We start from the raw sequence: 23,195 nt of genomic DNA, 5'->3' as shown, positions 1-23,195 counted from the left end.
AATTTGCGATAAAGTTTATTACGGTCAAACTGGTAAAAATCTCGAACTAAGATTAAAACAACATAAATATAGCATTAGAACTGGACAAGATTCCAATGCTCTATTTATTCATGTAAGAGATTTTAACCATCCAATTGATTTTCAAAAAGTTGAGAAAGTAGTATCAAGCAAGTCCATGGTCGACAGGAATATAATTGAATCTTGTTTCATAAAAAGCAGTTTTGACAATAATATGAATATTTCCTTTGGTTTATATAAATTAGATCCATTTATAATTAATAGAATTTGGGTAGAATTTAATAATACACTGGACAAATAAATAGCTTGGGGGTGAGTTTTGCAAAGGACCTATCCAAGTTGGCTCGCCGCGCGTCACGTGTTTAACAGTTGTGGGATCTGATAGTGAGGTGCTGGCCGACCCCTTATATAGCTTCCTTGGGTGCTTCACTTTCATAGTTCCTTGATAATGTGAGTAGTCACGAAAGCGCTTGGAATTTCTCTATTCTTTCAGAGTGGTTGTTTTGCATATATATATATATATATATATATATATATATATATATATATATATATATATATATATATATATATATATATATATATATATATATATATATATATACACATATATATATATATATATATATATATATATATATATATATATATATATATATATATATATATATATATATAGATATATATATATATATATATATATATATATATATATATATATATATATATATATATATATATATATATATATATATACATATATATATATATATATTTTGGGGTCCACCTCTGGTGTAAATTGTGGGACCCATAGCCTCGGAGAAGTGGATAAAAAGGCTTCAAGGAAGAATATTTGGATTTCTTCCTGAAGCCATATATATATATATATATATATATATATATATATATATATATATATATATATATATATATATATATATATATATATATATATATATATATATATATAATGAAGTAAAGGAGCATATCCTAGTATAAAAAAATGTTGGGCATGAACATACTCATAACAGTTTGTGTGTCACAGAGTTGCTCATTTGCACAGAACTACTAAACATCTCAAATGATATAGTTGAAGTTTTGGTAGCATAGACTGAAAACCAAAACCTTGTCATTGTGGTGGTATACAAGCCTCCAGATGCAACTTTCCAGCAATTCCAGGAGCACCTTGTGAAAACTGACCACTGTCTGGAAAATCCAACTCCTGCCCCAAACATCTTACTACTGAGAGATTTCAACCTGAGACTCATAAAATGGAGGAGTATAGCAAGCAATGTTTTAGCAGAGATCATCCCAGGAGGCAGCTCAGATGAAAATTCACACACACACACAAACTATTAAATCTCTGCACCAAATTCACCTTAAACCAGCAAATATTAGGACATGCAAGACTATAAAATATACTGGACCTCATCTTCACTAACAACGATGATCTGATATATAATATAACTGTATCAAAGACAATACACCAGGATCACAACATAATAGACATATAAACATGTATGCATAGGGCCCCAGAATCAGCAAAATGTGAGCAGCCAGGAAGGTCTCTTCACGAAATTCAATTTCAATAACAAAAACATACAATGGGAGGAAGTAAACCACATCTTAAATGAAACAAGCTTTGAAGATATCCAAAACATCATGGATCTGAACATTTGCCTTGAAAAAATGAATTCTGTGGTTCTTGAGATATGCTCAAGACACATTCTATTAAGAAAAAGAAAGAGATGTTAACTAGAAAGAGAGAGACATTCTCTATACAGATGAAGGTGAAGAGTCACAGAGCTGCTGAGTGGGGCAAATATGTCTAAAATACTACTGGAGGCACTAGTCAATGAAATTTCAAATACCAAACTTAAGCTGAAGGAATCTTATAGGAGACAAGAATCACAGGAAGAACTAAAAGCCATAAAGGAAATTGAAAAAACCCAAAATACTTCTTATCTTATGCCAAATCTAAGCAAAAAACATTTTCCAGTATTGGGCCCCTGCTTAGGTGGGATAGGACATACAGAGATGATAGCCAAGAAATGAGTGAGATACTAAAGTCCCAATGTGACTAAATGTTTACCTGGAGAGAGTTCTGGGGGTCAACACCCCTGGAGCCCAGTCTGTGACAAAGTATCATAGTGGATCAGATCCTGATCAACCAGACTGTTACTGCTGGCTGCACACAATCCAACGTATGAGCAACAGCCAGCTGGTCAGGTCCAGATTTTAGGTGCTTGTCCAGTGCCTTTTTGAAGACAGCCAGGGGTCTATTGGTAATCCTCCTTATGTATGATGTGAGGCAGTTGAACAGTCTTGGGCCCCTGACACTTATTGTGTTTGCTCTTAATGTGCTAGTGACAGCCCTGCTTTTCACTGTGGGAGATGATGCATAGTCTGCCCAGTCTTTTGCTTTTGTAGAGAGTGATTCTCGTGTGCAAGTTTGGTACTAATCCCTCTAGGATTTTCCAGGTGTATATAATCATGTATCTCTCCCACCTGCATTCCAGGGAGTACAGGTTCAGGAACTTCAAGGGCTCCCAGTAATTGAGGTGTTTTATCTCCATTATGCATGCCATGAATGTTCTCCTGTACATTTTCTAGGTCATCAATTTCACCTGCCGTGGAAGGCAGCCGCTGTTCAGACTAAGGGTCGACAATCCAAATGAATTCTTTATGAACAAAACTCAAAATTTGGTCATTTCAAAAATCTCAGATATTATTCTAACTCCACAAGACTTTGAAGAGTCAATTAATGACATGCCGATGCACTCTGTCTCAGGCCCAGACTCATGGAACTCCATGTTCATCTAGAATTACAAGAAGTTCCTACTGCATACCTTCAGCATTTTATGTAGATGGAGCATAGATGCAGGGGTCATCCGATACACACTAAAAACAACAGACATAGCCCCACTCCACAAAGAATTACAAAGAACTACAGACCGATAGTACTACATCCCATATCATAAAAATCTGATGGCATCTGCAATGTTAAATTTATTCCAGAAATTTGGTAATGCCAGGTTGGAGTCAGAGTCCATTGATGCAATTAGCTTTTCATAACATTTTATGTGTAGTTATACATGAATGACTTAATAACTCTCTGATCCAGTAGCTGTATTAAAGATGTATTTGGAGGTAAAAATACAACTTTTACATGTGTGGGTCACATCCCGCAAAGCCTGTGGATGAATATGGGAATCATCAAGAATGAAGAAAGCCATGAATGCAAGCTTCTTGCTGAGCAGGTAAAACTTGACTTCAGGAATAAAGTGATGCTTAAACCAGACAATAAATATTTCCTCTGTCATCCATGCTGATTGGATTGACCTCCAAATTACTGGTAAGGTGTTTTCATTTACACCTTTCAAAGCACAATGATCCTTAGAGTGGTAAATAACCGATGGCTTACACCTGAAATTACCTGATGCATTACTGCAAAGAAGCAAGATGAAGAAATCCTTTGCTGTCTTGAAGCCCAGTGCACTTTTCTCTTGGTGACTGATATTAGTTCTTGTTGGCATTTTCTTCCAAAAAACACTTGTCTCATTAGAATTAAACACTTGATGCAGCTCATAGTTACCTTCAAAAATAATTTCCTGCAATTCAGCATGGAAATTATCTGCTGCTGTATGATCAGCTGAAGTACTTTCACCAGAAAACTTAATAATATGTAAGTTATTATGCAACTTAAAGTTGTGGAACCAGCCTGTGCTAAACATGCACTCTTTCTTAGACCTTCCTTCCTTATCACAAAGAGTTCTGCAGGGCAGAAAATAGTGCTGAGGCTCTAAACAGCTAGGTGGAGAGAGGATCAGAGGTGAGGGGAGAGAAGGACTGGAAGGGACCCTAAGGGCTATGTGTCAAACCCTGTCCCTGAACTGAGACAGGGTTTTGTCATTAAACATGCCAGAAACAGAGCACTCTGGACAGTTATTTTGTGAGACAGGGCTCCAGTGACTCTAAAGTTGGGCCTAGTGGCAATAAAAGGCAGAGAATCTAAGTAACCCCAGAGAAGGCTTTACTACCTAAAGTCTTTAGGGAAGGGGGTTCCCCTTCCAAACACTAACTCCTCCCTCTTTCTTCCTCCCAATCTTCCAGAAGCCAGCATTAGCCTTCAATGAAGGTATGTAATACATACTTGTTAAAAAAATTATTTTTTGTGAATATTTTTGTTTTGAATGGATTAATTTTATTTCCATTAATTCTTATGGGAAATATTAATTCTGTTACTGGCCATTTCAGTTATCTGCCGATCTTCTAGAACAGATTACATCTGATAACGAGGGGTCCACTGTATTTACATGGCTCACATATTCTTGGCCTTCTCTTCGATCGCCGGTTGACATGGAAATCTCATATTTCCTCTTTGAAGGCAGCTTGCCATGGTTGGCTGAGTCTCCTTAAAATTCTTGTGCATCGTTCATTGTGAGCAGATTGCCAAACTCTCCTCTGTTTGCATTCCACCCTAGTCTTTCTCAAGCTGGATTATTGTGACCAAGTCTATTCTGTGGCTTCTACAACTCTTTCTAAGTTAGATCCCCTTCATACAGGTGCCTTTTGTTCATCCCTTTTGAAAGCCTTTAATGACAAAACCCTGTCCCTGAACTGGGACTGGGTTTTGTCATTAAACATGTTGCAGATATGGCTAGTTTCAGCTTTGTCAGGGCGGTATTTCTCTACGAAAGCTTGCACCCTAGTCCACACTGCACACCTCTTTAATCTCTGAAGAAAGCACCTCTTTCACTCCCTCTTCCTCCTCCTCCTCTGAAGCAAGTTTCTCAGCTGCAGTCTATTGCTATTCAAAATGAAGCTCTCGCAGCTCTTCAGTGGTTATCTCTTCCCTGTGGCACTCCACCAACCCTTCCACATCCTTTCCACTCACCTCCAACCCCAGGGACTTCCCCAGTGCCATAATAGAGTCCATAGGGTTGGCAGGGTCAGGGTCAGCCTCAAAGCCTTTAGAATCCCTCTCTTGGGTACAATCTGGCCACAGTTTTCTCAAAGCAGAGTTCAAAGTCCTGGAAGTCACTCCCTCCCAAGCCTTACCTATAAGGCTTATGCAGTGGAGGATAGTGAATTGATTCCTCCAGAACTCTCTTAGGGTCAACTGAGTGTCCGAGGTCACCTCAAAGCACTGTTGAAACACTGCTTATTTGTAGAGTTTTTTGAAGTTAGAAATCAGCTGCTGGTCCAAGGGCTGGAGGAGAGGAGTGGTATTAGGAGGCAAGAACCTCACTGTGATGAAACTGAAGTCCCTAAACACTTGGTCTTGCAAGTCTAGTGGATGTGCAGTAGCATTGTCCTGTACCAGGAGGCACTTGAGAGGCAATTTCTTTTCCAAGAGGCATTTTCTCACACTTGGGCCAAACACATCATTAACCCACTCTTTGAAAATTTTCCCTGTGACCCATGCCTTATGGTTAGCTTTCCAAATCACATACAATCTATTCTTCATGACATTGTTTTCCTTGAACACTCTGAGATTTTCTGAGTGATACACAAATAAAGGCTTCACTTTGAAATCCCCTCTAGCATTACCACACAACAAAAGAGTAAACCTGTCTTTCATAGGCTTGTGTCCTGGCAGTGCCTTTTCTTTCTGGGTAATGTAGGTCCTGTTTGGCATTCTCTTCCAAAACAGGCCTGTTTTGTCACAACTGAACATTTGTTGGGGTTTGAATCCTTCAGCCTTTACATAGTCCTGGAATTCGTGAACATACTTTTCAGCTGCACATTTGTCAGAACTTGCAGCCTCACCATGCCTTACAACACTGTGTATGCCACTACGCTTCTTAAATCTATCAAACCATCCTTTGCTGGCCCTAAATTCACAAACTGCAGCTTTTGTTAGAGTCATTTTCTTTGCAAGATCCTCATGCAACTGCTTTGCCTTCTCACAAATGAACGACTCCACAACACTGTCTCCCACTAATTCTTTTTCCTTAATCCACAATAATAACTTTTCCATCTCTTACATTATTGGTGGCCTTTGTTTAGTAAGAAAAGTTACTCCTTTTGCAATATTAGCATCTTTGATTTGTTCTTTCTTTGCCAGGATGTAATTGTTGATTGATTCTTGCTGTACATCCTGGAAAGTTCCATCACCTTCATACAACTCTCAAACTTTTCTATAACTTCATGCTTAAATTCCATGGTTTTACTCACATTCTTTACCACAAGAACTTTACTCAGAACTTTCTTTGGAGCCATCTGTACTTATTTCACAGTTGCACTGCAAGAAAACCACTAAACAATGGTAAACATGCAAAATGTTTTGATGTATAAGCAGAAGCTTCCTGAGCCTCCGAGAGACAAAGCCAAACTGAAGCGCAAGCTGCCCCAGCCGGTGGATGGACACATACAAAATGGCTGTTAACCGAGTGAACGGCCGATAAGTGAGCAAACAGCTGATAACCGGGCCACAGAAAACTCGCCAATAACTGAGTTGGCTGATAACAAACCGGCCAATAACTGGGGTCCACTGAACAGTGGAATATCTAAGATAAGAGGATATCTAGTGATGGTAATGAAATGGGTTTTTGTACTAGAAAATTTAAGGCCATGAGAAGTGGCCCAGTGGGAAACTCTGTCAATTGCATCCTGAAGTTAGGCTGTTACTAGGTGACAGCAGCACCTGAGAAAGCTATAGTGAAGTCATCCACATAAAGTGACGACCAAATATGCAATGGAAGAATGGAAGGCAGGTCATTTATAGCTAATAGCTAAGAGAAATAGGGTAGTGCTAAGGAGACAACCTTGTGTGACTCCCTTAGCTTGAACAAAGTCTGAGGAAAGTGAGGCATTAACAAGGACATGAAAATGTCTGCCAGGTAAGAAACCAGCAATGAAGGTTGGTAGATTGCCGCAGAGACCTAAGGAGTGGGCTTGGGCTAAAATGTTATTCCTCCAAGTTGTGTCATATATCTTCTCAAGATCAAAAAGTGACTTCTATGACAGTGTTTGGTAGCAAAGGCATTTCACACATATGTATCTAAGTGAAGCAAGGGATCCAATGTAGAGTGGCCCTTGTGAAAGCCATACTGGTGAGGAGAAAGACTATTCTGAGACTCCAAATACCATATGAAATGTCTATTCACCAATCATTCAATCACCTTACAAACTACACTGGTTTACCTGGAGTCAACGGGGGTCAACGCCCCCGCGGCCCGGTCTGTGACCAGGCCTCCTGGTGGATCAGCCCCTGATCAACCAGGCTGTTGCTGCTGGCTGCACGCAAACCAACGTACGAGCCACAGCCCGGCTGATCAGGAACTGACTTTAGGTGATTGTCCAGTGCCAGCTTGAAGACTGCCAGGGGTCTGTTGGTAATCCCCCTTATGTATGCTGGGAGGCAGTTGAACAGTCTCGGGCCCCTGACACTTATTGTATGGTCTCTTAACGTGCTAGTGACACCCCTGCTTTTCATTGGGGGGATGGTGCATCGTCTGCCAAGTCTTTTGCTTTCGCAGTGAGTGATTTTCGTGTGCAAGTTCGGTACTAGTCCCTCTAGGATTTTCCAGGTGTATATAATCATGTATCTCTCCCTCCTGCGTTCCAGGGAATACAGGTTTAGAAACCTCAAGCGCTCCCAGTAATTGAGGTGTTTTATCTCCGTTATGCGGGCCGTGAAAGTTCTCTGTACATTTTCTAGGTCGGCAATTTCACCTGCCTTGAAAGGTGCTGTTAGAGTGCAGCAATATTCCAGCCTAGATAGAACAAGTGACCTGAAGAGTGTCATCATGGGCTTGGCCTCCCTAGTTTTGAAGGTTCTCATTATCCATCCTGTCATTTTTCTAGCAGATGCGATTGATACAATGTTATGGTCCTTGAAGGTGAGATCCTCCGACATAATCACTCCCAGGTCTTTGACGTTGGTGTTTCGCTCTATTTTGTGGCCAGAATTTGTTTTGTACTCTGATGAAGATTTAATTTCCTCATGTTTACCATATCTGAGTAATTGAAATTTCTCATCGTTGAACTTCATATTGTTTTCCGCAGCCCACTGAAAGATTTGGTTGATGTCCGCCTGGAGCCTTGCAGTGTCTGCAATGGAAGACACTGTCATGCAGATTCGGGTGTCATCTGCAAAGGAAAGGAAGACACGGTGCTGTGGCTGACATCCTTGTCTATGTCGGATATGAGGATGATGAACAAGATGGGAGCTAGTACTGTGCCTTGTGGAACAGAGCTTTTCAACGTAGATGCCTCGGACTTTACTCTGTTGACGACTACTCTCTGTGTTCTGTTAGTGAGGAAATTATAGATCCATCGACCGACTTTTCCTGTTATTCCTTTAGCACGCATTTTGTGCGCTATTACGCCATGGTCACACTTGTCGAATGCTTTTGCAAAGTCTGTATATATTACATCTGCATTCTTTTTGTCTTCTAGTGCATTTAGGACCTTGTCGTAGTGATCCAATAGTTGAGACAGACAGGAGCGACCTGTTCTAAACCCATGTTGCCCTGGGTTGTGTAACTGATGGGTTTCTAGATGGGTGGTGATCTTGCTTCTTAGGACCCTTTCAAAGATTTTTATGATATGGGATGTTAGTGCTATTGGTCTGTAGTTCTTTGCTATTGCTTTACTGCCCCCTTTGTGGAGTGGGGCTATGTCTGTTGTTTTTAGTAACTGAGGGACGACCCCCGTGTCCATGCTCCCTCTCCATAGGATGGAAAAGGCTCGTGATAGGGGCTTCTTGCAGTTCTTGATGAACACAGAGTTCCATGAGTCTGGCCCTGGGGCAGAGTGCATGGGCATGTCATTTATCGCCTGTTCGAAGTCATTTGGCGTCAGGATAACATCGGATAGGCTTGTGTTAATCAAATTTTGTGGCTCTCTCATAAAAAATTCATTTTGATCTTCGACTCTCAGTCTGGTTAGCGGCTTGCTAAAAACTGAGTCATATTGGGACTTGAGTAGCTCACTCATTTCCTTGCTGTCATCTGTGTAGGACCCATCTTGTTTAAGTAGGGGCCCAATACTGGACGTTAGGATGATAGTGAGAGGTGTCAAGCCCCGAGGTGGCTGGTTTGTGAAATGGTAGGACAATGCCAGATTTCCATTATTGAGGGAGAACCCCTCGCTTTCAAATAAGATTGAAAAGATGTAAAAGGACTATATGAGCTGTAGAATGCAGATGTTGTAGCACACTGATATGAATATCATCAGGCCCAGCTGCCAATGACTGGCAAGTAGAAAGCATGGATTCTAACTCTAGGAGAGTGGAAGGTACATTATATGGCTCCATTCCATTAGAAGAGAAATCGAAGGGCAATTGCTCCTTGGTAGACTTAGATGTGAGAAATGAGGGACAAAGGTGAAGCCCTTGGGAGACATGAGCAAAATAGTTCCCAATTTCTGTGGCAGTTTCAAGAGGTTCCACAAGAGCAGGAGCTGGATCCAGAGTGCACTTACCACATAACTTATGTACCTTCTTCCAAACCACACACACAGAGAAAGTCGAGGTAATGGTAGATACAGAGTCTTGCCAACAAGTGCATTTATCATCACATATGATGTGGGGAGCAACTGCCTTTGCCCACTTAAAATCCAAGAGACAATCTGAGGTCTGATTATAGTGATAACAGATTGATGCAACACATTTCAAATGCACCACACAGCAGGAGACCACCAAGGCATGCATGTCTGAGAATGCCTGCCTGAGGTTTGAGAAACAGAACATGATGCTGCAGTCAAAACGAATGTCGACAACTGATGCACTAGTTCATCAATAGAGGATGAAGAAGGGTCTTCACAAAAAGTGGTAAGATGAGAGTATAAGCCCCAGTTCGCTCATCCAAATTGCCAATGAGGGCTATAAGGTGGTTGGGAATACATGGTAGAAGAAAGAAGAATAGGAAAGTGATCACTGTCATGCAAATTCAGGAGAAAAAACAAAGTGTAATTAAGTGTGATTGATGAGGAGCAGATAGAAAGATCAATGCAATAGAGAGACTGCGTGCGAGAGTCAAAATGGGTGAGAACGTCCATATTTAAAACATGAAGAGGATGAGAAGCGAGAAGAGTCTCAAACTGATCATCACGAGAGTCACAACAGGACCCATCCCAAAGATGATGGCGAGTGTCAAAATCACCTAACAAGAAGGGCAGTGGTACAGTCACTGAAGTCAATATGTCGAGGCAATGGTAAGCATGTAAGCAGGGAAGAATCAGAATGCTCTGATGGAAAAGATTGCTGTGAGGGTCATGAAAAATTAGAAGGGGTAGGAGGCACATAGGTGTCCATAGAGGGTTTCGTTTCTGCAATATAGTTGGAGATAGTGTCAAGTGTCCAAGCAGATATGGTAGATGCCAATACAATGATTTCAGAGATAGTTGAGGTAGATCAAGTAGAGATCAGGGACACTATGGAGGGAACCAAAGATGTCTGAAAAGGGAAGGGAGTATAAACCTGGAGAGATGCTCTGGCAGGGGGCAGAAGAGAAGCACTGTATGCACTGTATGTAGAGCGGCTAAAAGAGGTCAATATATCTGAAATGCGTAGGGAGACACTGGTCAGAGAAATAGCAAGCATCGAACTTAAGCTAAAAGAATCCTTTAGGAGTAAGGAATCGCGGGAAGAACTAAAAGCCATAAATGAAATTGAAAGAAACCCAAAGTATTTCTTCTCCTATGCCAAATCAAAATCGAGAACAACGTCCAGTATTGGGCCCCTACTTAAACAAGATGGGTCCTACACAGATGACAGCAAGGAAATGAGTGAGCTACTCAAGTCCCAATATGACTCAGTTTTTAGCAAGCCGCTAACCAGACTGAGAGTCAAAGATCAAAATGAATTTTTTATGAGAGAGCCACAAAATTTGATTAACACAAGCCTATCCGATGTTATCCTGACGCCAAATGACTTCGAACAGGCGATAAATGACATGCCCATGCACTCTGCCCCAGGGCCAGACTCATGGAACTCTGTGTTCATCAAGAACTGCAAGAAGCCCCTATCACGAGCCTTTTCTATCCTATGGAGAGGGAGCATGGACACGGGGGTCGTCCCACAGTTACTAAAAACAACAGACATAGCCCCACTCCACAAAGGGGGCAGTAAAGCAACAGCAAAGAACTACAGACCAATAGCACTAACATCCCATATCATAAAAATCTTTGAAAGGGTCCTAAGAAGCAAGATCACCACCCATCTAGAAACCCATCAGTTACACAACCCAGGGCAACATGGGTTTAGAACAGGTCGCTCCTGTCTGTCTCAACTATTGGACCACTACGACAAGGTCCTAAATGCACTAGAAGACAAAAAGAATGCAGATGTAATATATACAGACTTTGCAAAAGCCTTCGACAAGTGTGACCATGGCGTAATAGCGCACAAAATGCGTGCTAAAGGAATAACAGGAAAAGTCGGTCGATGGATCTATAATTTCCTCACTAACAGAACACAGAGAGTAGTCGTCAACAGAGTAAAGTCCGAGGCAGCTACGGTGAAAAGCTCTGTTCCACAAGGCACAGTACTCGCTCCCATCTTGTTCCTCATCCTTATATCCGACATAGACAAGGATGTCAGCCACAGCACCGTGTCTTCCTTTGCAGATGACACCCGAATCTGCATGACAGTGTCTTCCATTGCAGACACTGCAAAGCTCCAGGCAGACATCAACCAAATCTTTCAGTGGGCTGCAGAAAACAATATGAAGTTCAACGAAGAGAAATTTCAATTACTCAGATATGGTAAACATGAGGAAATTAAATCTTCATCAGAGTACAAAACAAATTCTGGCCACAAAATAGAGCGAAACACCAACGTCAAAGACCTGGGAGTGATCATGTCGGAGGATCTCACCTTCAAGGACCATAACATTGTATCAATCGCATCTGCTAGAAAAATGACAGGATGGATAATGAGAACCTTCAAAACTAGGGAGGCCAAGCCCATGATGACACTCTTCAGGTCACTTGTTCTATCTAGGCTGGAATACTGCTGCACACTAACAGCACCTTTCAAGGCAGGTGAAATTGCCGACCTAGAAAATGTACAGAGATCTTTCACGGCGCGCATAACGGAGATAAAACACCTCAATTATTGGGAGCGCTTGAGGTTCCTAAACCTGTATTCCCTGGAACGCAGGAGGGAGAGATACATGATTATATACACATGGAAAATCCTAGAGGGACTAGTACCGAACTTGCACACGAAAATCACTCACTACGAAAGCAAAAGACTTGGCAGACGATGCACCATCCCCCCAATGAAAAGCAGGGGTGTCACTAGCACGTTAAGAGACCATACAATAAGTGTCAGGGGCCCGAGACTGTTCAACTGCCTCCCAGCACACATAAGGGGGATTACCAACAGACCCCTGGCAGTCTTCAAGCTGGCACTGGACAAGCACCTAAAGTCAGTTCCGGATCAGCCGGGCTGTGGCTCGTATGTTGGTTTGCGTTCAGCCAGGAGCAACAGCCTGGTTGATCAGGCTCTGATCCACCAGGAGGCCTGGTCTCAGACCGGGCCGCGGGGGCGTTGACCCCCGGAACTCTCTCCAGGTAAACTCCAGGTAAACTGGAGTGAAGAAGATGCAGGCATGCAAGGCCTTGCAGACTAAGAAACTACCAGGCGAGAAGTAGAGCTAGAAATAGGTAAGGAGATGGAGGTTTCAGAGGGAAATCTACAAAAGAATTAGAGACAGGGGTCACCCCAGAAGACACAGCACCGGAGGAGCTGGTAGGCAGGGGGACTGCCAAGGTTGTAGCTCTCCTAGACACTCATGAATAAGGAATATGAGGAAGATTTCCTTGCAGGCAGAGTCAAGAGACAGCCATAGAATAAGGCCTTCACTCTCCCTAAGACAACGGATTTATTGTTCATTACAAAAGACGGGAAAAAGAAGTATGAGGCTCATTGCAATTGAGACAAGTGGGGGAAGACTGCAAGATGTATCAATATGATCTGTAGCATTACAGACCAGGCACTCTACCAAAGATCTGCAGTATTTAGTGGGGTGTTCAAAGTGCCAGCAATTTTGACACTGCTCGTGAATAGGGACCACTTTACAAACCTCTAGGCAATGGCTTGAGATATAAACAAAGGATGGGAGTTCACAGCAGTCAAAGGTTAAGCAGGTGGTGTTACTGGGAAAGTGCCTATGCCCATGAGCAGGTAGGATATATGTATCCATTCTGAGAAGAGGAAGGTCCTGAAGGGCTAAATGTTCTAAAATATAATTTCCACAAGATATAAAATCACTCTGAACAATGGTATGTGGTAATACCTCTGTACTTCTGCAAGAACTGAGAGTAGCATGCTTGTGAACTGTGACTGGAATGTTATCTATGGAAGTAATATAGGACAGATCATGAGCTTGTTATGCATTCTGAACTATAGCAATGAACGCACCACTTCAAAGAGAGCGAGAGGATATATTCTGGCCAACATGTTTTAAAATAGCCTTACCAATACTATGGTCAGAAAGAAAATCAGTTGGAGATGCTGGTTGTAGGGAAAAGAATTTTGTCCACTGCATACTTGTAAATGTATGGTGCATAAAGGAAGTGGGTATTGAATAGGTCGTTTTTGGGTAGAATGAGTAGACATCAAAGAACTGTTATCAGTAAATGGTCTGGAACATTTATACATATTACCATGGGCAGCCCAATCCAAGGTAGGTGAGTGATCCAAAAACTGTCTCACCATATCTGGGGAAGCCAGACACATAGAGGCATCTAAGAGGCAGAGGCACTGACAGAAATGGGTTGAGACCCAGCACCTGGAGCAGGTGATGAAGTGTCACCAGCAGAAGATACAGGGGTATGGGAAGAGTCCAGAGAATGGTCCAATAATGAAGCCGAGTCAGAACAGGATGTGATAACAAGAAGGGGCCTGGGAGGAAAAGGGTTATCAAAGAACGAAGACTTCATGATGAAAGGACTTCTTGCTTCTTATTATTATTTTAAGAAAAAATAGAAGGAAATAAAAAAAAGAAGAAAAAAAGAGGGACAGTGGATAGACAGTCATTAGAAGGCATGAAAGGTTCGTAAGTTCCTCCTCTCATGCAAAAGGACATCGAGACCACAACCAGTGCAGATGCAGCATGGAATCCGTGCCATACCCCACCCGTCATGCCAGTAAACAAGTGCTCCAGGATAGCAACCTCACTTGACTGGTTTCAAACTGTTTCGTTGGACAATAAAGCAGACTGTAAACGGATGGGGTTGTAGACGCCCTTATAAACACAAACATTAAATATATACCAGGAACGTGCACAGTAAGCTGTCCAATATACAAAAACAGTTAGAAACAGAAATACAAATAGCTAGAGCTTCATTTAAGGAGGTTATTAATAGAATATTCAAGAGGTTGCTAGTAGAATTGCAGTAAATCAACCATTCAAATCATTATGAAGCTGTGTGTAGTCTGTGGTCAGTCAAACAAACGGGCTTCCACATGCATAAATTGTCATTTTTGTGGAAATTGGTGTCACGCCCCTTGTGCAGATATCCAAGAACTAGCTACAAGCAGTATTAAAACAGGGAAGTGTTTTTGGGTATGCCCAAATGAGATAAATCTGTGGACTAAAATCACAAGGGTATTAAAAGAGGTCAACATCAAAGCTACTTTCATAGAAAACCTGGAAGCTTTCTACAACAGATGGGAACATAAAAAGTCTGGGCTGAATGGTACTGCCCTTGATACTGGCCATGTAGTCAGAAACTATAAGGCTGGAGGTGATGTCCTGGTAGACAGTAAATGTGGGGCTGATAGTGCTGTCCTGGGAGACAGTAATGGTGAAGCTGGAGGTGCTGTCCTGGGAGACAGTAATGGTGAAGCTGGAGGTGCTGTCCTGGGAGACAGTAATGGTGAAGCTGGAGATGCTGTCCTGGGAGACAGTAATGGTGAAGCTGGAGATGCTGTCCTGGGAGACAGTAATGGTGAAGATGGAGATTTTGTCCAGGTAGTCGGGAATTATACGCAGGAAGGAATACATATAAATGACCTCATAGTGGACAGGAGCCATAGTAGGGAAACAAGTGTAGTCAAAGATAAGATAAAACCAATATTGCAAACTAGAAATACCGCAGGAAATAGCAAACAAGAGGACCCCACTAGCAATAGTGAGGATATATTACCAGAAACAACTGGTGGGAGCTCCATTGTTGGTGCTAGAGAGGATAGAAGTAAGACTGGGAAACATGCACCAACAGGGAATACAGTCACAGAAACCCAAGGCAAACGGAAACCAAGCCTGTGCACATACTATGCACTCGGTATCTGCTGGCATGGGAAATCTGGAAAAACAGATGGGATGTGCAACTATGACCACCCTAGAAAATGCCATGCCCATTTGACAACAGGAAAATGAAAACTCCCTTCCTGTAAGCTTTTTCACCCTGAACTGTGTACCTCTTCAGTACAGGAAAGACTGTGCTATAACTTAAATTGCCAGGCATACCATCTAAAGGGGACAAAAAGATACAAAACATCCAGGCCATGGGAAAACCTGGGTAGCCACAGCCACTCAAGAGGGAAAGGTTTTTTAGTGCCAGGAAGGAAAAAAAACTGGCAGGAAATGGCAGAAATCTTACACCAAATCCAGTCATTCCTGGAGTGGAACCACAGTCGATGGTCTCCACTCCAAACCAACAGATACAGATACTACTGCCGGAAAAAAATCCCCCCCCAGTACCAACAATACCACCAGTCCGATAACATTCTTCTTGGCAAATATACAGGGTCTAAAGCCAGCAACATACAACAAAATACCTTTCATCCGTGGACTACTTGCAGAGGCAAAGGCAATGTTCACGGCTTTCACTGAGACCCACATAAAGGATCACTTGGACAACGAAATATGGATCCCAGGTTACAACCTATACAGATGTGACAGAGTGAACAGGCAAAAGGGGGGGGTTGGCCTGTACATTGCAGAGTCACTTGTTTGCACAGAACTGCTAAATGCCTCAAATGATGTAGTGGAAGTTTTAGCAGTAAAGATCGAGAACCAAAACCTAGTCATTGTGGTAGTCTACAAGCCTCCGGATGCAACATCCCAGCAATTCCAGGAACAGCTGTTAAAAATTGACCACCGTCTGGAAAATCTTTCAGCTCCTGCACCCAACATCTTGATCCTGGGGTATTTCAACTTAGAGCACCTAAAATGGAGGAATATAGCAAATAATATTATTGCAGTAATAACACCAGGAGGCAGCTCTGATGAAAACTCACACTCACACGAGCTTTTAAATCTCTGCACAAAATTCAATTTAAACCAGCAAATAATAGAGCCTACTAGACTGGAGAATACACTAGACCTCATCTTCACTAACAATGATGATCTGATAAGAAATGTCACCATATCAAAAACAATATACTCAGATCACAACATAATTGAGGTTCAGACATGTATGCGTGGAGCCCCAGACCGACATAATGAGACTAGTCACGAGGGAGCATTCACCAAATTCAACTTCAATAACAAAAACATAAAGTGGAACCAAGTAAACCAAGTCCTAACCGATATAAGCTGGGAAGATATACTAAGCAACACAGACCCCAACTTATGCCTAGAACAGATTAACTTGGTGGCACTCGATGTATGCACAAGGCTTATTCCTCTAAGAAAAAGGAGGAGTAGATGTAAAATAGAAAGAGACAGGCGCTCCCTTTACAGGCGATGGAAAAGAATAACAGAGCGGCTAAAAGAGGTCAATATATCTGAAATGAATAGGGAGACACTGGTCAGAGAAATAGCAAGCATCGAACTTAAGCTAAAAAAATCTTATAGGAGTCAGGAACTGCGGGAAGAACTAAAAGCCATAAATGAAATCGAAAGAAACCCAAAGTATTTCTTCTCCTATGCAAAATCAAAGTCGAGAACAATGTCCAGTATTGGGCTCCTACTTAAACAAGATGGGTCCTACACAGATGACAGCAAGGAAATGAGTGAGCTACTCAAGTCCCAGTATGACTCAGTTTTTAGCAAGCCGCTAACCAGACTGAGAGTCGAAGATCAAAATGAATTTTTTATGAGAGAGCCACAAAATTTGGTTAACACAAGCCTATCCGATGTTATCCTGACGCCAAATGACTTCGAACAGGCGATAAATGACATGCCATGCACTCTGCCCCAGGGCAAGACTCATGGAACTCCGTGTTCATCAAGAACTGCAATAAGCCCCTATCACGAGCCTTTTTCATCCTATAGAGAGGGAGCATGGACACGGGGGTCATCCCACAGTTACTAAAAACAACAGACATAGCCCCACTCCACAAAGGGGGCAGTAAAGCAACAGCAAAGAACTACAGACCGATAGCACTAACATCCCATATCATAAAAATCTTTGAAAGGGTCCTAAGAAGCAAGATCACCACCCATCTAGAAACCCATCAGTTACACAACCCAGGGCAACATGGGTTTAGAACAGGTCGCTCCTGTCTGTCTCAACTATTGGATCACTACGACAAGGTCCTAGATGCACTAGAAGACAAAAAGAATGCAGATGTAATATATATCGACTTTGCAAAAGCCTTCGACAAGTGTGACCATGGCGTAATAGCGCACAAAATGCGTGCTAAAGGAATAACAGGAAAAGTCGGTCGATGGATCTATAATTTCCTCACTAACAGAACACAGAGAGTAGTCGTCAACAGAGTAAAGTCTGAGGCAGCTACGGTGAAAAGCTCTGTTCCACAAGGCACAGTACTCGCTCCCATCTTGTTCCTCATCCTCATATCTGACATAGACAAGGATGTCAGCCACAGCACCGTGTCTTCCTTTGCAGATGACACCCGAATCTTCATGACAGTGTCTTCCATTGCAGACACTGCAAGGCTCCAGGCGGACATCAACCAAATCTTTCAGTGGGCTGCAGAAAACAATATGAAGTTCAACGATGAGAAATTTCAATTACTCAGATATGGTAAACACGAGGAAATTAAATCTTCATCAGAGTACAAAACAAATTCTGGCCACAAAATAAAGCGAAACACCAACGTCAAAGACCTGGGAGTGATCATGTCGGAGGATCTCACCTTCAAGGACCATAACATTGTATCAATCGCATCTGCTAGAAAAATGACAGGATGGATAATGAGAACCTTCAAAACTAGGGATGCCAAGCCCATGATGACACTCTTCAGGTCACTTGTTCTATCTAGGCTGGAATATTGCTGCACACTAACAGCACCTTTCAAGGCAGGTGAAATTGCTGACCTAGAAAATGTACAGAGAACCTTCACGGCGCGCATAACGGAGATAAAACACCTCAATTACTGGGAGCGCTTGAGGTTCCTAAACCTGTATTCCCTGGAACGCAGGAGGGAGAGATACATGATTATATACACCTGGAAAATCCTAGAGGGACTAGAACCGAACTTGTACATGAAAATCACTCACTATGAAAGCAAAAGACTTGGCAGACGATGCACCATCCCCCCAATGAAAAGCAGGGGTGTCACTAGCACGTTAAGAGACCATACAATAAGTGTCAGGGGCACGAGACTGTTCAACTGCCTCCCAGGACACATAAAGGGGATTACCAACAGACCCCTGGCCGTCTTCAAGCTGGCACTGGACAAGCACCTAAAGTCAGTTCCTGATCAGTTAGGCTGTGGCTCTTACGTTGGTTTGCGTGCAGCCAGCAGCAACAGCCTGGTTGATCAGTCTCTGATCCACCAGGAGGCCTGGTCACAGACCGGGCCGTGGGGGCGTTGACCCCCGGAACTCTCTCCAGGTAAACTCCAGGTAAACTCCAGGTTCTACCAAGCCACCTAAGTGGACAAAAGAGAAGGCGGTCGAAAACCTGCCACAAACCATACCTCCTTAGGCTGCCACCTCCCAGGACTAACAGGCAGCCTCTGGAGATATACCTGTCACCTGCAGGACACCCTGCCGACTTCTCAGAAATCCAGGAAGGGAGCAGGGCACCTCCAAATAATCCAGATTCCATGACAAACTACACCACACCCGAGGAACCTCATGAAGTAGGATGAGCCCAGGCACACTTCCCCTTACCTAGAAACCTTAAAGCCAGAGGGGAAGCCCCCAGAGGCTACAAATGGGATGGGGAAAAGGGGAGGGTTAAGGGGAGGAGGAAGGAAGAAAATAGTGGAGGATGGGGAGGATAGGATAGGCAAGGGAGGATTGGGGGATAATTAGATTTGGTGTGAGGAAGAAGACTTAAAGGTCCAATTCCTCAGACCAGAATCCTCTTCACCACTACAAGGATCCTCCTTCCCCCTTGAGGAGATGAAATTAAGTGGTGCACCTTTCTTTGTTTTTTGTTCGATTCACACAAGCAACAAGTTTTCAGTTTTATTTACTTATTGTGATCTACATATCATTCTTTTCATGAGATGACATCCTGGGTTATTCATTACATAAGCTCATATTCACCTCATTCTTCTTAATTGTAGGAACTGACACTTCATTAAGGCCATAGACCCTCACTATATCCACCACACATGAGCCACTCTTAAGCTTCTTTAATATCTTGATTTTCTTCATAACTCCTAGACTTAAATGTTTGAACCACTTTCTGCAACACTTGTATGCCTACTGAGTACCATGATTGCTTGGCATATACAAGATTTGGCAATTAAAAGATCTAAACTGAATCCACAAACATAATAATAAACACAGCTTGCTCCTAGCTGTGTTGGGGAAGTATCCCACAGGCGACACTTCAGATTTATTCCTCTCCCACAAACCAAACCATGTTCAGTTAATTTTATGAAGTGTTGTATAAAATTGTGCCACAATTTTTCAATAGCTAAATAACCAAAATGTGCCAAATGAAACCACGAAATATAACGGTCTACTGTACTTGTTTATATTTCTTGAGAATATATATTTTTGACAGATCACTGTTTATTATTTGTTTGATTATTTTTATTGTTAACTATGCATATAAAACTTTTATCTTTCTACTTGACAGATGAACGAAAAAGAAAACATTCAGAACGTTGAAGATAGCAGCACACTGATGGTAATGAATAAAGAACTACGTTAAGCAATTATAAGTAATATCAATATAACTGAAGCTTTAGTATAACACTGAGGAAAAAGTAATGTACAGTGAAGAATGAGAAAGACTGTTACTAGTTGAGACATAATAACACAAATGTATCCACATAAAACTTGGAGGAAGACAGTTGTTGCAAGGGAACACTTCTACATGTTTGACAACCCTCAGAGGAAGACAGGTGTTGCAGGAGAACACTTCTACATGATTGACAACCCTCAGAGGAAAACAGTTGTTGCAAGTGAACACTTCTACATGTTTGACAACCCTCAGAGGAAGACAGGTGTTGCAGGAGAACACTTCTACATGATTGACAACCCTCAGAGGAAGACAGTTGTTGCAAGTGAACACTTCTACATGATTGACAACCCTCAGAGGAAGACAGTTGTTGCAAGTGAACACTTCTACATGTTTGACAACCCTCAGAGGAAGACAGTTGTTGCAGAAGAACACTTCTACATGTTTGAGAACCCTCAGAGGAAGACATGTGTTGCAGGAGAACACTTCTACATGTTTGAGAACCCTCAGAGGAAGACATGTGTTGCAGGAGAACACTTCTACATGTCTGACAATGCTCGGAAAAATTAACGAGTTATAAATAGGTTTCCCTTTTTTCGATTTTAAATGTTTTTTTGTTTTGTTTTGCTTTGTTTAGGGAAGAGTGTAGCTGTTATAAAATAAAAACTGGTGCCACTGACACCAATGTATGTTCATGATTGACTGTGGTAACAATGTAATGATAACATACAATCAATTGATAACAATGACAACAATGTTCAAGGATTTATGTCGAATCAGTCTCATGATCATATAGAATAAACTGGTAACAGTTACACCAAGGCACTATGTTATTTGTGGTAAATATCTAATGGTTACACAGAAACAATGACACCAATGAACAGAGTTGTATATGGTAACACTGCATTGACCATATAGTTAAAACTGGTAACAATGGCAACACTGCTATAGAAATATATGATAACTGTCTCAAGATCATTCACAATATACTGGTAACAATATATAACTGTCTGATGATCATACAGGATACACTGATAAATATATATATATATATATATATATATATATATATATATATATATATATATATATATATGATAAATCTGATGATCATACAGAATATACAGGCAACAATATATGATAACTGTCTGATGATCATACAGGATACACTGGCAACAATATATGGTAACAATTTGATGTTTGTATACAATACACTGGTAGCAATTTTACCAACACACAATATTATTTAAGAAAATATTGTTAAAGGTAATATAATAACAACAGGTAATAATAACAACAATATTATTAAAGGTAATACAATAAAAGGTAATAATAACAACAATATTGTTAAAGGTAATACAATAAAAGGTAATAATAACAACAATATTATTAAAGGTAATACAATAAAAGGTAATAATAACAACAATATTGTTAAAGGTAGTACAATAAAAGGTAATAATAACAACAATATTGTTAAAGGTAATACAATAAAAGGTAATAATAACAACAATATTATTAAAGGTAATACAATAAAAGGTAATAATAACAACAATATGTATGGTTGAACATAGTTGAAAAATATTCTTTTAATTTTGAAGTCTTAACTTTTGAATATTTCTACATGTAAATTTATATTTTGTGTATCAGAAATTAATTTAACTTTTCTAGCTTGATAAACAATGGGATAAAGATAATACTGGGATAAAGGTTACACCAGGATAAAGGTAATACTGGGATAAAGGTTATACTAAGATAAAGATAATACTGGGTTAAAGGTAATACTGCAATAAAGGTAATACTGGGATGAAGGTAATACTGGGATAAAGGTAATACTGGGATAAAGGTAATACTGGGATAAAGGTAATACTGGGGTAAAGGTAATACTGGGATAAAGGTAATACTAGGATAAAGATAAAACTGGGATAAAGGTAATACTGGGATAAAGATAATACTGGGATAAAGGTAATACTAGGATAAAGATAATATATTTCACTATCTTTCTGGTGGTTGGTTTCTGTAGTTTGATAAAAGTTTGGATAAAGGAACAATACAGTAGAGCCCCACTTATACGGCAGGTTAGGTTCCAGGCGACTGCACAGAAAGTTTTGATAAAGGAGCAATACAGTAGAGCCCCACTTATATGGCAGGTTAGCTTCCAGGCGACTGCCAGAAAGCAGAATGCCATTTTTTCCACTTATAAATGCATATAAATGCCAGTTAACAAATTTACACAAACATATATTATGTTAGCAATAGAACTAGGTGGTGTCATGAGTGGCTGGTGTTTTCATGTCAACACAAAAGCTGGTAAGTGTCTGGTGTGGTTTATATTCTTCTGTTAAATCAACAACTAGAAAGAAGTCAAGTGTGCTTTGTCTAGATTTGAGTACACAACTTGCCAGAGACCAGGTATGTCTAGATATGATTATACAGCTAGCCAGAAACCAGGTATGCCTAGATACAATTACACAGCTAGCCAGAGACCAGGTATGTCTAGATGTGACTACACAGCTGGCCAGAGACCAGGTATGTCTAGATGTGACTACACAGCTGGCCAGAGACCAGGTATGTCTAGATGTGACTACACAGCTGGCCAGAGACCAGGTATGTCTAGATGTGACTACACAGCTGGCCAGAGACCAGGTATGTCTAGATGTGAGTACACAACTGGCCAGAGACCAGGTATGTCTAGATGTGAGTACACAGCTGGCTAGAGACAAGGTATGTCTAGATACAGAGTGAATTTAGAGGAAGTTGAAATGTGTGTGTTAGCAGAATTTCTGTTTGTCATAAAAATGTATTCTGAGTGATAATTACTTTGTTAATACTAAAAATGCTAAATATTCTCTCTCTCTTCAAGTTTTATTAAAACAGAATATGAATATTTATTGTGTTTTCACATATCCTAAATACTTAATTTGTTGAATTTCTTTTTATTATGGTGTTTTAGTAAAGTAAAAAGAACACATTAAATACAGTGGAACTTCTACTTGCCAGTTTAATCCATTTCATGACCTTGGTCACAACAGGATTTGCTCATTTGCACAGTCAATTTTCCTCATTTAAATTAATTGAAATGCAATTAATCTGTCCCTGTGGAATTTTGTACTTCAATAATTTCTCTAATATCAACTCTATGGCTGATTTATCTATCACAA

General features: G+C 40.9%; 2 protein-coding genes across 4 annotated transcripts in view; one reads left to right on the top strand and one right to left on the bottom strand.

The window, feature by feature from the left end:
- LOC128705099 (phosphatidylinositol phosphatase PTPRQ-like) overlaps window positions 1-22,921 on the top strand; it is a 301,321-nt gene extending 278,400 nt beyond the window's left edge. Inside the window, exons 6-7 of one of the 2 annotated variants that reach the window (XR_011394592.1) lie at window positions 19,933-20,413; window positions 20,516-22,921. The gene's annotated coding sequence lies outside the window, so the exon portion shown is untranslated. Of the gene's footprint in view, window positions 1-19,932 lie in introns of both variants that reach the window. The other variant, XM_070104397.1, reaches the window with a different exon arrangement.
- The window catches only part of LOC138850954 (tyrosine-protein phosphatase Lar-like), a 654,087-nt gene that overhangs the window by 270,620 nt on the left and 360,272 nt on the right, over window positions 1-23,195 (bottom strand). The window lies entirely within an intron of this gene.

This window comes from Cherax quadricarinatus, chromosome 91 (assembly GCF_038502225.1).
Source record: "Cherax quadricarinatus isolate ZL_2023a chromosome 91, ASM3850222v1, whole genome shotgun sequence".
NCBI lineage: Eukaryota > Metazoa > Arthropoda > Malacostraca > Decapoda > Parastacidae > Cherax > Cherax quadricarinatus.
Note: the sequence above shows the minus strand (reverse complement) of the source record. Positions and strands in the feature narration are given on the sequence as shown.